At 39.4% G+C, this 12,020-nt stretch overlaps 1 protein-coding gene across 2 annotated transcripts in view; it reads right to left on the reverse strand.

Annotated features, from left to right (window-relative positions):
* The window catches only part of tll1 (tolloid-like 1), a 62,256-nt gene extending 61,729 nt beyond the window's left edge, over positions 1-527 (reverse strand). For both annotated transcript variants that reach the window (XM_085276466.1, XM_085276467.1), the window contains exon 1: positions 331-527. The gene's annotated coding sequence lies outside the window, so the exon portion shown is untranslated. The remainder of the gene's footprint in view (positions 1-330) is intronic.
* Positions 528-12,020: the final 11,493 nt, after the last annotated feature.

The raw sequence follows: 12,020 nt of genomic DNA on the forward strand, positions 1-12,020 counted from the left end.
CCCCTGCATCCCTGACATCCACAGGTCCAGCGCAGCAGCCTGAGCGTGTTAGTTCATGAAAAGAACGCTAAGAGCATTTAGGCAAGAGGGGGAGAAAAAAATCCTTTACAGTCAATTTCATTTGACGTATTTTACTCTAATTTCGCACGGACTGCAAAGTTGTCAGGAACCACCCATAATCTCCCCCAGTGCTGCCTATACACGTGCACATGCACACACGGAAGACTACAGCAGTAAAAATAAAACCCCAGCAGTTGTTGACAGACAGTGAACACCTTGCCAGTGTAAATCCTCCTGAGACAAGCTCACCCATACGTCTCCACAGCTTACCTGCTGCGTTTACCTGCCCGGGGCGCGTTGGATTGCTGCGGAGCCACATAGCGACCCATCGTGCTGCAACTGTGGGGACTTTCTCCGGAGTCTCAGGGGGTCTCGGGATGTCACTCGGTACCGGCAGTTTCAAACGTGCCTGACTCCCCCCATTTATTACCGGGAGATTACCGGAGCGCTGTCTCTGCCGCTCCCGACTAATCCTGCCCTCTGGGAGAGGTAGCGGCGCGCTGACGTCACGCCATCAATCCAGCCGCAAGCTGTCCACTATCCACGGTTGGACACAAATCCCTTAGAGCATAGGTGTCAAACTCTGGCCCGTGGGCCAAATTTGGCCCGCAGCCTAATTACATTTGGCCCGCGAAGCCATACCAAATTACTATTAGAGCTGGCCTACTGGCATTATACAGCTAATGTATATACTGTTTAGTATTAAGCTTTGCTTGTTCCATATTCAGTTTTTCAGCTAAACTTGTCCATAAGAAAAGATTCATTCTTATAACTGGAGGAATATATATATATATATATATATATATATATATATATATATATTTTTTTTTTTTTTTTTTTTTTTTTTTTTTCAATAAATATTAACGTTAGCCCGCGACTTTGTTCCAGTTTTGAATTTTGGCCCACTGTGTATCTGAGTTTGACACCCCTGCCTTAGAGGCAGCACACACGCGCGCACACGCGCGCGCGCAGGTCGACACACTCCTGGTTTTTTTTGTCCCAAAATTAACCTGCTGGACAACCTGAAAGTTTGTGGGATAGAAAAAAGGAGCAACAACCAACTCTGACAGGATGAATCTGTGTCAGTCTGATTCCTCATACTAAGATCAGGGTTCTGATATTATCAACGAGTCTTAATGGCAAGAATTGCACTAACAAGGATAATAAAAATAAATAGGTAGATAAAGAAAAACTTTGGGGAGAGCAAGCAAACTGCCATCACCAGCAGGGTGTGCTGAAGCACTACTGCTTAGCTCAGCAAAAAGTTTGGCAGGTAAATGCCACGAGCCACTACTCTAAGCCAAAACGAGCTCTTGCCCTCCCACTCCACATTTTCAACCATTGTACAAAAACAAAAGACAAATGAAATTTTAATGAAATAAAAGTCAGCACAGCAGCACTGGCTGACACTTGCTTGTGTGTTTTCCAACCAAGTCACCTTCACTCAGCTTCATTTCACTTCACAAGTTTCTACTGGTCATCCATGCCTAGGGGTATCTTATAGTTTGTGACTCACTGCACTAATCGGTGTGTTTAAGTGTGCAGTTGTTAACCGCAGGTCAAATACATTCTTTCTACATCCATGTTATGCCGATGCGTGTTGATTTGCATAGACGTTTGGGTGAAGCTGGTGGGCATGTTGTTGTTTTGGGAGTGCATGTCACAAGACTCGTACTTACCACGAGAACAGTGTTAAAGTTATTTTAAAAAGCCTCCACACTTTACTTAGTGTTTGTGTGCGTGTGTGTTTAGTGCTTATTTGTGGTCTGCTTTTCCCTCTCGAACACCTGCAAATTAACACCAGGGAAGGCATTTAGTGGCATTTTTGGCCTTTCAAGCCACTTACAGTCCATCTGTGTGGTTACTACCCACCAAATCTATTCAGCAAAAACACTTCCTTCTTAAATAGGCTCCAGCTATTGAAATTAATGCTGTGTTCAGGTATTTGTGTCCCTATTTAAAGCACTTATCGATCAGTGAAACTCTGTGAAAGTACCTCGCCAGCATTCTGACCCAGCGCACTGACCACCACCCCTCCCTGAAGCCACACTCTCTCATATCCAAACACACACATACACCCGCACACAAATATCAAGAGGAACCCTCAAACAAAGCAGCAGCCCCTCGAGACTCCTCCAAGTGCTGTGGTCTGCAGGTATTGGAGCACTAATATTAGCTTTGTTTCTAGATGCAGTAGAATTGAACTGCACCAGGTTTGCTGCACACTACTCTGACTTCAAAGATATGCATTATCTGAATCAGGCATTTGAGTGATCCACTCTGGTTATAACAGACTGTTTAAGCTATCTTTGTCACTCATAGAGTCCCCAGTTACCTTGAATTAATTCTGCTGTAATCCATAGAAACATATCAAATCCACAGCAACATTTCCTACACTGCCATTCATCTATATGAAGACAACAGCCACATTTTCATGATATTCATGTCAAAATATTACATTCAGCTTTGATGTGCAACATATTCATCAACCTGATGAAATGCTGCTAAAAACAGAGATTTTGACCCAAAATGTGACTTGAATGAGATTTAAAGCACGACTTATCAAGCTGAAAGAAATCTGTAATGTAAAAAATGTATGCTATAATATGAGCATACAGCTGTTTTTACTTAAATAGATAAAAACAGCTGCATGCTCTGGAAGGCGGACACAGTGGTGGAGCATTTAGCTGAAGAAGCAGATGTTTCCCTCAGGAACATGTTAAGTATGTTATGTATATTTAGCAGGTTTCCAAGAACATAAATAATACATGTACACTACAAACGCCCCTAAATCAATGCATACAGCCCTAAATGAGATCTTAAATCTGAAGAAATTGATCATTGCATGAGAATCTTATTTCTGGTGACCTGGTGTATCTCTTTGTTTACTGCTACAGCAGTATAAGTAACACAACATGTAGTGGTACACTGTGACGCCATGTTACTGTAAGCATTGTTCAAGTAAATATCATGTATATTCAGGTAAGCTTTTGTTGCGATGCAACCTACTGAGAACCTGTACTTAGTTCTCATAGCTGGTGGATATATCATACAAACAACACAACTCTCTTTTCCTCCTTTTGCTACCATTTATTCTATTTGCATTTATTTTTGTTGGTGTTTTTTTCCACTTGATGCAGGATCAGCAGATCATTTCATTCAAATTTCTGACTTTTCTTCATAATTTAGTTTCTGCCCTTTTTTGGTTAAAATATTTTTTTAAATGGCTCATTTGTGACGTAGCACAGTGCTTTGTAACGGAAAGCATGGCTAAACATCGGTCAGTCATTCATCCAAAATAAACTCCTTGACTGGACTTTAAGGCCAAAGACTTCAAGGGTCAAGTTTTTAACCACAATAACAAGTTTTTAACAAGCCTGGGTAGTTGACTTTGTGGTAGGACTTGACTTAAGCGGTCAAAGAAGTGCAGGAGGCTGATGCTTTGCAGTGTAGCAACTGATTTATTCACCATTTTGTGACCCAAACAATATTTACAAAGAAACAAATAAGAAACTCAACTCCAAATTAACTCAGTTCAAATAAACATAACTGAACTTAAATCAACGGAAACTAAGGTCAGCCTGCACACAGCTACACTGACCTGAACCTTTCTCTTCGAACACCTGAGTTTTTCTGCTTAAATAGTCCACTTAACCAAACAATTTCTCCTCTGGACTATTCCATTCAGTAGGTAAGATGAACATGATTATATTCAAACCTCTACTGCCACTCTTTACTAACAACATAAACTCTATGGTGTAATCAATACATAGTACAACAATAAATCTATTTCTCCATAAACCCTCTAAAATCAACTTTATTAAATTACAAGAATTCTTCCCCTTCTGCACCTGGTCTCATCCTGTGACCTCAGATGAACCCAGAAGCTATAAAGCAGGAAGTAAAACTACATTTCCTCCTTTTGTTTCTGGAAGACAGGTAGGTAAGGTAAGTTCTAAACAATACAAATTAACAGTTGAAATAAAGAACATGTTAACTTAACAAACTCGTAGGAATTGATTTAAACCAAGATGTTATATTATATAATCTGTAAAAGTGCAAAACATAAACAAACCCGGGATAGTAGATGTTTGCCTGTTGCAGACTACATATGAAATATGGTTTAATCAGAACAAGAATGTTGACTAAGAATATGGACAAATGGTCTTCTCACCCACTTTGTCACAGACTCCATAAAACAGTAGTATTTTTCAACACTGGTAACCTACGTGATTACAAAGACATTTCCTGTATACATTTTTTGCCCACTAATCCTTCATTTATTATATCTGTAACTTTGTTCATCCCCTGCTGTCCTCTAGTTGTTTTTCGCTGTTTTTTGTTGAAGGCCTCATAATTCAATATCCTATTTTTTAAAAATGTTTAAAATAATTACATCTCTGTATTTATAAATAGATGTAATAATTTATTTACTGCACTTTGGTCAGTGAAATCTGTGTGTAAAAATGTGTTTATAATATGTGCCTTATAAATAAATGTTTACTATCTTACTTGCCTACTTATTTAGTTACTTTTTTGTACGAGTTTATCCCCACAAACTGCATTGTGGGAGCAAGAACCCCCAAAGAGCAAGTGATGCTGACCGCCTTTGATCGAGCCGGAGAAACCTCACCTTTCTGTATCTTTCTTTATCCTCAGGGCTTACAAAGCTATGACCGCTAGTTAGCTAATAAACTAAAGTCAACTATATAGAGTGAACTACCTAGTCACATGAGGCAAGGTGTGAAAACAGGTGTAGGTTTTAGTGGACTTTAGATAGTTATATTAGTCCCGGTGTTAGATTCAGACCTTCCTTAGAGTCTTTACCAGACAGTGTGCTTGCTTTCTTAGGCATATCAAAACTGTTATATAAAAATAATTACCTACTCTTTTATAAAATAAAAGATAAACGAGATTCCTTGGTTTCTTAACAGACACCACTGAGACGATAACCTCTACTACAGCATGAACATCATACTCTTGCCCGACCTCTGTAACTTTCACTGAAGTAAATTAGTGAAAGATAAGTTTTGGATAGCTAATAAAAGAGGGGGACAGGTTAGAGGGGAACAGGCAGAGGCAGAAAATGAAGACAAAGCTAAAACGATAACAATACCTTGGGTAAGAAAAAAGAAAATATGTGTTCTCCTAGGTCTGCTGACTGTGGAAGTGTCCTAAGAGGTTTATGAAATTCCTCAAGAGGAAGCAAAGAGGTGGCCAGAGACATCCATCACCTTTTGGCTAAAAGACAGTCTGCTGACACCACAACAGAGCCCAGCAGAGGATGATGATAATGCCTGGATATTGCTCGGTAGCTTCAAAAACACGTCGAGGCAGTTTAATTTCCTCATAACTTTTACTGCTGAAAAAGAAAAACAAAGCATACAAAAAAAAATCTCGAAACAATGTGAAACTTGAGGTTTTTATTTTTAAGTTCAGCAGCAAAAGGAATGAAGGCGCCCATGTATGCTCTCTGTCCGTGTTACTGGAAAGTGCATATATATGCAGCACTCACATACAAGACACACATGGCAGCTACTATGTGAAGTGGCTCCTTATGTAAACAGAGCGAGCGGAGGGAAGACGAGGTGTGGAGAGGAAATCCTCTGCATAAATGCCAAGCTGTGCGTGCCATTCGCTCTCCCTTGTTCTTATTTCCTCTTTTCTGCACCTCTCATGGCTCTGATTCTGCTCCTTCATCTCTCCTCCGCTACCTCTCGTGCGGGTGTGCGCGTGCCAGTTTGGAAAGATGACACAGACCTGCTTTTTGTCTTTGTGCCACCAGAATTTGCCGACACGGGAGAAGAAGAATGAAAGCAGGATGCACACTGGTGTCAAAAGATGGCCGCAGCTGCAAGGAGGTAGAGACGGAAAAACATATGCAGGAAAATGAGGAAGGGAAGATCTCCCAGTAAATGCCTTACTGTAAAAGGGTCAAAGGGGCTGTTGAACCTTTACACTCTTATATACAGTGTCTAAGATTCTTCCTTAGCTGTGTCCTGTAGAGTTCATGGATATGTTATTTTTTTAATCTCAAATCATTTGCTGGTGCTGAAATGTATTTAGAGCCTAGTGCTGATATATTTATCAATGAGAATATAAAAGTGACATCTCCTATTGGTTTTGGACTTTGAACTGTTTTTTAGAACCAGAAGTTACCACATTTAGATTGAAGGGTGGAGCGCTAAGTTGTGCAGGTACACAGACACACGTATCAGCTCATTTATAAAGGCTGCAGACTAATAAAACACTGGAATTTCACCATAGCCCCATAATCGAAGCCCAACCTTCTCAGAAGGTCTGTACTACACAGCAAGCCAAAATAGAAATCTGATAATCCATTAAAAATGCTCCAAAAGGCACGATGACTGACCCACAGGTCCAGTTCAATGATTTAAAGTCGGAGGACAGGTGACTGGCTCCAGGACTATCAGTCATCCCTAACTCAGTTATCCAGATGCAAAAGTTATTAACAGGAAAAACCCTCCTGGAGCATGTGTCCCTGATCAGGACACATTATGCTCCACATTTTTATCGACTGGGTTAAGGTTTATTATTTAGTTTTTTGTTTGTTCTTTATCTACAATATGAAATTAAATGAAGAATATCCAGACACAAGATTATTGTCTGAATTTTGTTCAGATTGTGATTTTCTATCATCGTCCTCACCTTTTGACACTCACTTGGACTTATTGAACTAATATCTACGTTTTTGTGTTTTTTTTTAATTTAAAAAACAACTTTTTGTTGATCCGGTCATTTTGTCATTACTGAACAAGGAGGAAGAAAGTTGAGTTGAATGTCGAGTTAGAATTTGGGGAACAGTAACAGACAGCGCCACACACCGAGTGAGACCACCTTAACAGACCAACCACCTTGCTTCTCTGAAAGCTGAAGATGCTGAAAGTGTGTGTGTGTACAGTAGCCATTTGCTGACATTGCACTTCTTCTGGAACTTGGTATTGGGTGTGCACTTGTATTACTCGTGTTATGGGGACATAAATCTATTTACGCTGTTATAACGTGGAGGCTCAGCTTTGTTTTGGGGGGCAAAAAAGCAAGTTTTCATAACATGATTTACCAAATTTTAGAAGAATTGATTTAAGGTAATGTAAGACTACACTAGGGTAAAGCTCCAGGAACTTAATATAAGTCAATGCAATGTCCTCAGAGATATGGTAACGCAGCTGTATGATCAACGTGTGTGTGCGCGCTCTGGCCTCTGCTTACTGCAGATATGCTTCTTTTCAGAAAGGCTATAGAAATATGCAGTGTGTGTGTGTGTGTGTGTGTGTGTGTGTGTGTGTGTGTGTGTGTGTGTGTGTGTGAGAGAGAGAGAGAGAGAGAGCGAGAGAAGAGAGTGAGTGAGTGAGGGTTGATTTGCTGTACAAAGATCTTTTAGCTGCAAAATCAGCTTTGGCACATTGTGAGAACCAATGTTTTTCTCAAAACTGAGAAAGAAGTTCCTGTTAACTGAAGTCAAGCGACAGACCATAGACTGTGTAAAAAGTTAAACAAAGATCACATTTTAAACCATATCTTGAGACCCTTTGTTGATAGCAGCCTGTTGAAAAAAAAAACACATCATTTATTCACATTTCTTTATTTGAATCTATTAAAAATGCAAAAGATAACACAGTGTGAGAGGCAAATTTGACATTTGTATTCATATTGTCACCAGTAGGTCAGGAGAGGGGTACAGCAGTGCACTGTTATGATTTGGGCCTTGATTTTGGACAGTAGTGTTGGAGGTCAAATTTGATGGAATTATAGACAGAAAAAGTGTAATTTGGAAGATTTTGATCCAACATTTGGAAAGCATCTAATTGGCTTCTTTTTCAGCATGCCAAATGATCCCAAACTGCTATTAGAGTAAGATGGATAGAAAAACACACAATATAACACTATCAGTCATGGATTGGCCTCACCAGAGCACGCACCTCAACATTACTGAAGCGGTGTGGGATCATCCTGACAGAGAACAGAAGGGAGAAATCCTCATATCAAAGATCAAACCCAGTTTCAGCTCAGAGTTAATACCACCAGTTTGAGATATCAAAATGTGCCCACAGTTCTTGTTGAGTGGAGCTTTTAAAGTTCAGAAAATGTTCTTGTTGCGTCTCAAATAATTTTAACTGAGTCAGCATGAACTCAGCTGAAGACAAGTTTTAAAATTTTGACAAAAAAATAAGTTACCGAGTAAAAAAAAAATTGGGAGTGTGAAAGAAATGTATGTACTGAACCTCTGAGCCCGCTCTCCTTCTCTCACAGCTTATTTACCATCTTATTCACCTGTAGGCTGATATAAATCAACAAGTCGATATAGATCATTGCAACTCTAATAATCAAGGAGTTTTAGCATTATTATAGATTACATATATACAGGTTCTGAGGTGTGATTTATCGTTACCACTCCTTACACATGTATCACAAAAGAAGGAGCAGAGACAGATCAGTTACTCCTCCACCATTTGTATGAAGACAAGGCTGCATTACATACTTTCAGTGAACCTGAGAATAAAACAGGTCTATATTTTTTAGTTTTTACTTACCAAATCATTCTTGGGTCATTTTTAAAACAAACAGTCTAACTTTGTTAAAAATAAGCCAAACATTTTAACAACAAATGCAATCAGGCTGTGACTTATCAGATTTGTGACTTAATGGTTTAATGACTGAGAGTTTGATGGTGAACCTTTACAGAGGGTGCAGAAACCTTTAGAAGATTGTAGTCTTCATGTGCAAACACTTCTTCTCTCTGTGATTTGTCAGGTCGTCAGCACACTACTGTCATCTGCAGGATTTAAGAAGTAATGACAAAGACGAGCTGTGGCAGCAGGAGTGTAAAATTAGACATGCAACCAAACAAACGCATTCATAAAAGTCCTGGTTTTCTAAGTGTGTGTGTGTACAGAAAGAACATTTCTGAAATGCAGTAAAACTGAATCTGTTTTCAAATAAATCAGTAAAAGTCACGATAAACACCTCCATGCTGTTTTCTCTAGTCAAACGTCAACATTGGAACCTCATAAATGATAAACAAGAAGCCGACCCCCTATTTTTTGTTATAAATCGCTCCAACACTTATCAAAAATATTTGCTGATTACTTCAGTCCAATAATTAACTAATTACCAGCACAGTGTCATCACATTTTTACTGGCCCCAGTGCCAAAACAAATAGGTCTTCCTGCATTATTGATGAGGGAGGAGCTGTCTAATATCACGTTTGACTGATCAGATTAATGTCCTCTTCCCTCTCTCTCTCTCTCTCTCTCAGCAGGTCCCCTCTGTGTCCCGCTCTGCCCTGAAGTCAGAGCAGCTTGATCAATGGTATTGATGACAAGATGCTAATAGCAGATGCTAATAGGGTCGGTATGAGTAATAGACCGAGGTTGCCATTGATCTGCAGAGTTAGCATCTAATGCCAAAACAGCTGATTCAACCGCATAGTTGGACTAAAAGTGCCACCCTTGCTAGGTGTGTGTGTGTGTGTGTGTGTGTGTGTGTGTGTGTGTGTGTGTGTGTGTGTGTGTGACTGCAGGGAGTGAAAGTTAGACAACAATGCTTAAGGCCATTTTTTTCTACCAATATGAAGGCACAATATGTACAAGCACGCAGTAAGATTTATATCTAAACACAAAGCTGAAGTCAAACACTGGCACTGGCTTGTCTATCTCACATAAATTATGTCCTCCCTTATTCAAGATTCATAACTTATTAGACTAGGCAAGCAATTTCAATCCAAGAACTTGGAAGTGAAGGGGTCTTTTGACAGCAGGTTTTAGTCCTAATATGAAGCACAGATGCTTTTAATGACATTATTGATGGCTCTGATCTTTTCAGAAATCCTTGTAAGTTAGGAAAGAAGGAAAGCGAGCCAGCAGAAACCAGAACCGTGAAACTTGGTGGAATTCATCCATCTGTAATTTTAGCACTGGACAGCGTTTTTCCTGCTGTGAAATATCAGATGTCCTTCTGTAAAAACAGACTTCTGAGTCAGTGAACACAGGCTGCTTTAAATCAAATCGGATCTGCCCTTTGTGGAGGTAAATATATGGTATAGAATAAATAAGCTGTAATATCAAAGTAAAGTTACACTGAGCTAAGTATCTCCAGACAGGCGTTCAGGTAAGTTTCAAAAAGGCTTTTACCACAGGGCCAACATCCCAACCTCCTTTAGCTACAGAACAGGCACGTTTCTGGGAGTGTTGGTGTGAGAGTGGTTCAGTCAGATTTACAGGTAAGTACAAGGCTGGCTCATATATCTCATATATTCAAGAAGCACTGTGAGCTGACAAAGGGGTCGGGAAAGCAGTTCAAAGATGCCTGAGCTATACAGGCTGAATGTGAGTAGAGCCACAATCTAAAAGTGAGTGCAGACAAGAGTCAGGTTTAAGTGCTGTCACTGAAAGACAAAAAGCTGCCATGCCAACAACAGGTGTGTCCTCTCTGGACCACACCCACCTCCGTACACGCACACAGAGGAGAGGGAGAGACAAACAGATCTTTCAATCTGAGCATCAGGATGGGGAATAAAGATGAATGTGACGTAGTCATTTGTGCCGGTTTCAGTTAATGAGTATTTTAGAAATTACTGATCTGCCAGGCATTATATGGGCACACTGAGCATTAGTTAAACGTCACTCCTCACCAGATGCGCAGTCAAAGTGAAGTGGTTAACACAAGCTCACTGTTTCTTACTTGTTCTCATTGCTGTTTGTTAAAGGTCAGTCACACCCACACATCTGTTTTCACTTATTCTGCCTGATCAGACCTCAGTTTGGAGCTGCTAAAATTGCATGAATCCACTGCACTATGCATTAATGTGCAAGGGGGAAAAAACGATATATGTAAAGTGATTAGAAGAGTCAAACTGACATCAGAAATTGAGTCCATGCCAACACAATTTAGAGATGATGTCCACTGTAACCAACCTTAATATTAATAAAATATTTACAAAAACAAAATAATTACATTCAGTGTTTAACAGAAATTCTGAATGTAACAAAATCATTTTCTTTTGAATTAAACATTTTTTTATTATCCTGATTTATAAAACTTCTTTTTTCTTACTCGTTTGAACATTGCTATACTGCTGGTATACAAGATCGAGAAGCTCCTGCAATGATCTTACTTCCCTTTTTTTTTTAATTGTTTTTGCTTTTTACCAATAAATTCATAAACTATAACATAAGTTTAAGTTTATGCAGAAATGAGCTGTTTCTATAAAAAAAAGAGAAGGCTAAAAGGTTACCAAGTCAGAGAGATGCACAGCGTTGCTGCACTCAAACAGAATAGAAATCTACATCAGAATTTTATATTCTCATCTTATTTGAGCTGTAAAATGTTTAAAATGCAAACATCATCTTCTTATACAATAATCAAACAGGCACGTGCTTGTACCAGAACATCAAACTTGGTTTGGTAAGTCAGAATTTGCAGTAGTGATTGTTATATGACCATTTCACGGATGGGTGTTTGCTATAATTATAGGCGGTAACTTCTCCAACCATCCGTAAGCAACACCTTATGGCAACAGCTGTGAGCACTGAAAACCTAAAACTATATGCTGTTAGATGAGCTGACATCATAAAGTGAAATTCTTTTGCTCATGAGGAAATAAAGAAACCATAAATAAAATGACTTTGTTAACAGATTTGAGGCATTAATGCAAAACTTCTGCTGAATGTTTCCCCTCTAATCCACTGTGGCATCTCGCCATCGGGCCTATTTTTAGGGACTGTTTCTCCATTTCCTTGCAAACAGCAAATGCTTTCCAAATTATCCCTGTAAAAAAGTAAAAAGCTCAAAATAGAGGGGCTATTTTGAGCTTTTAATGAAAACCTAATAAAGGCTTTAGCCTTACCCATTTGCTCCCATCCATCAGCCTCATTAAGAAGTGAACAACTGCAGTTGCTCTCACCCAAAAAGAGCTGAAACAAAAGAGACCAGACGGCAG

Source organism: Mchenga conophoros, linkage group LG6, assembly GCF_057382185.1.
Source record: "Mchenga conophoros isolate Kocher_MC1m ecotype Shallow Benthic linkage group LG6, M_conophoros_male_GT1.1, whole genome shotgun sequence".
Lineage (NCBI taxonomy): Eukaryota > Metazoa > Chordata > Actinopteri > Cichliformes > Cichlidae > Mchenga > Mchenga conophoros.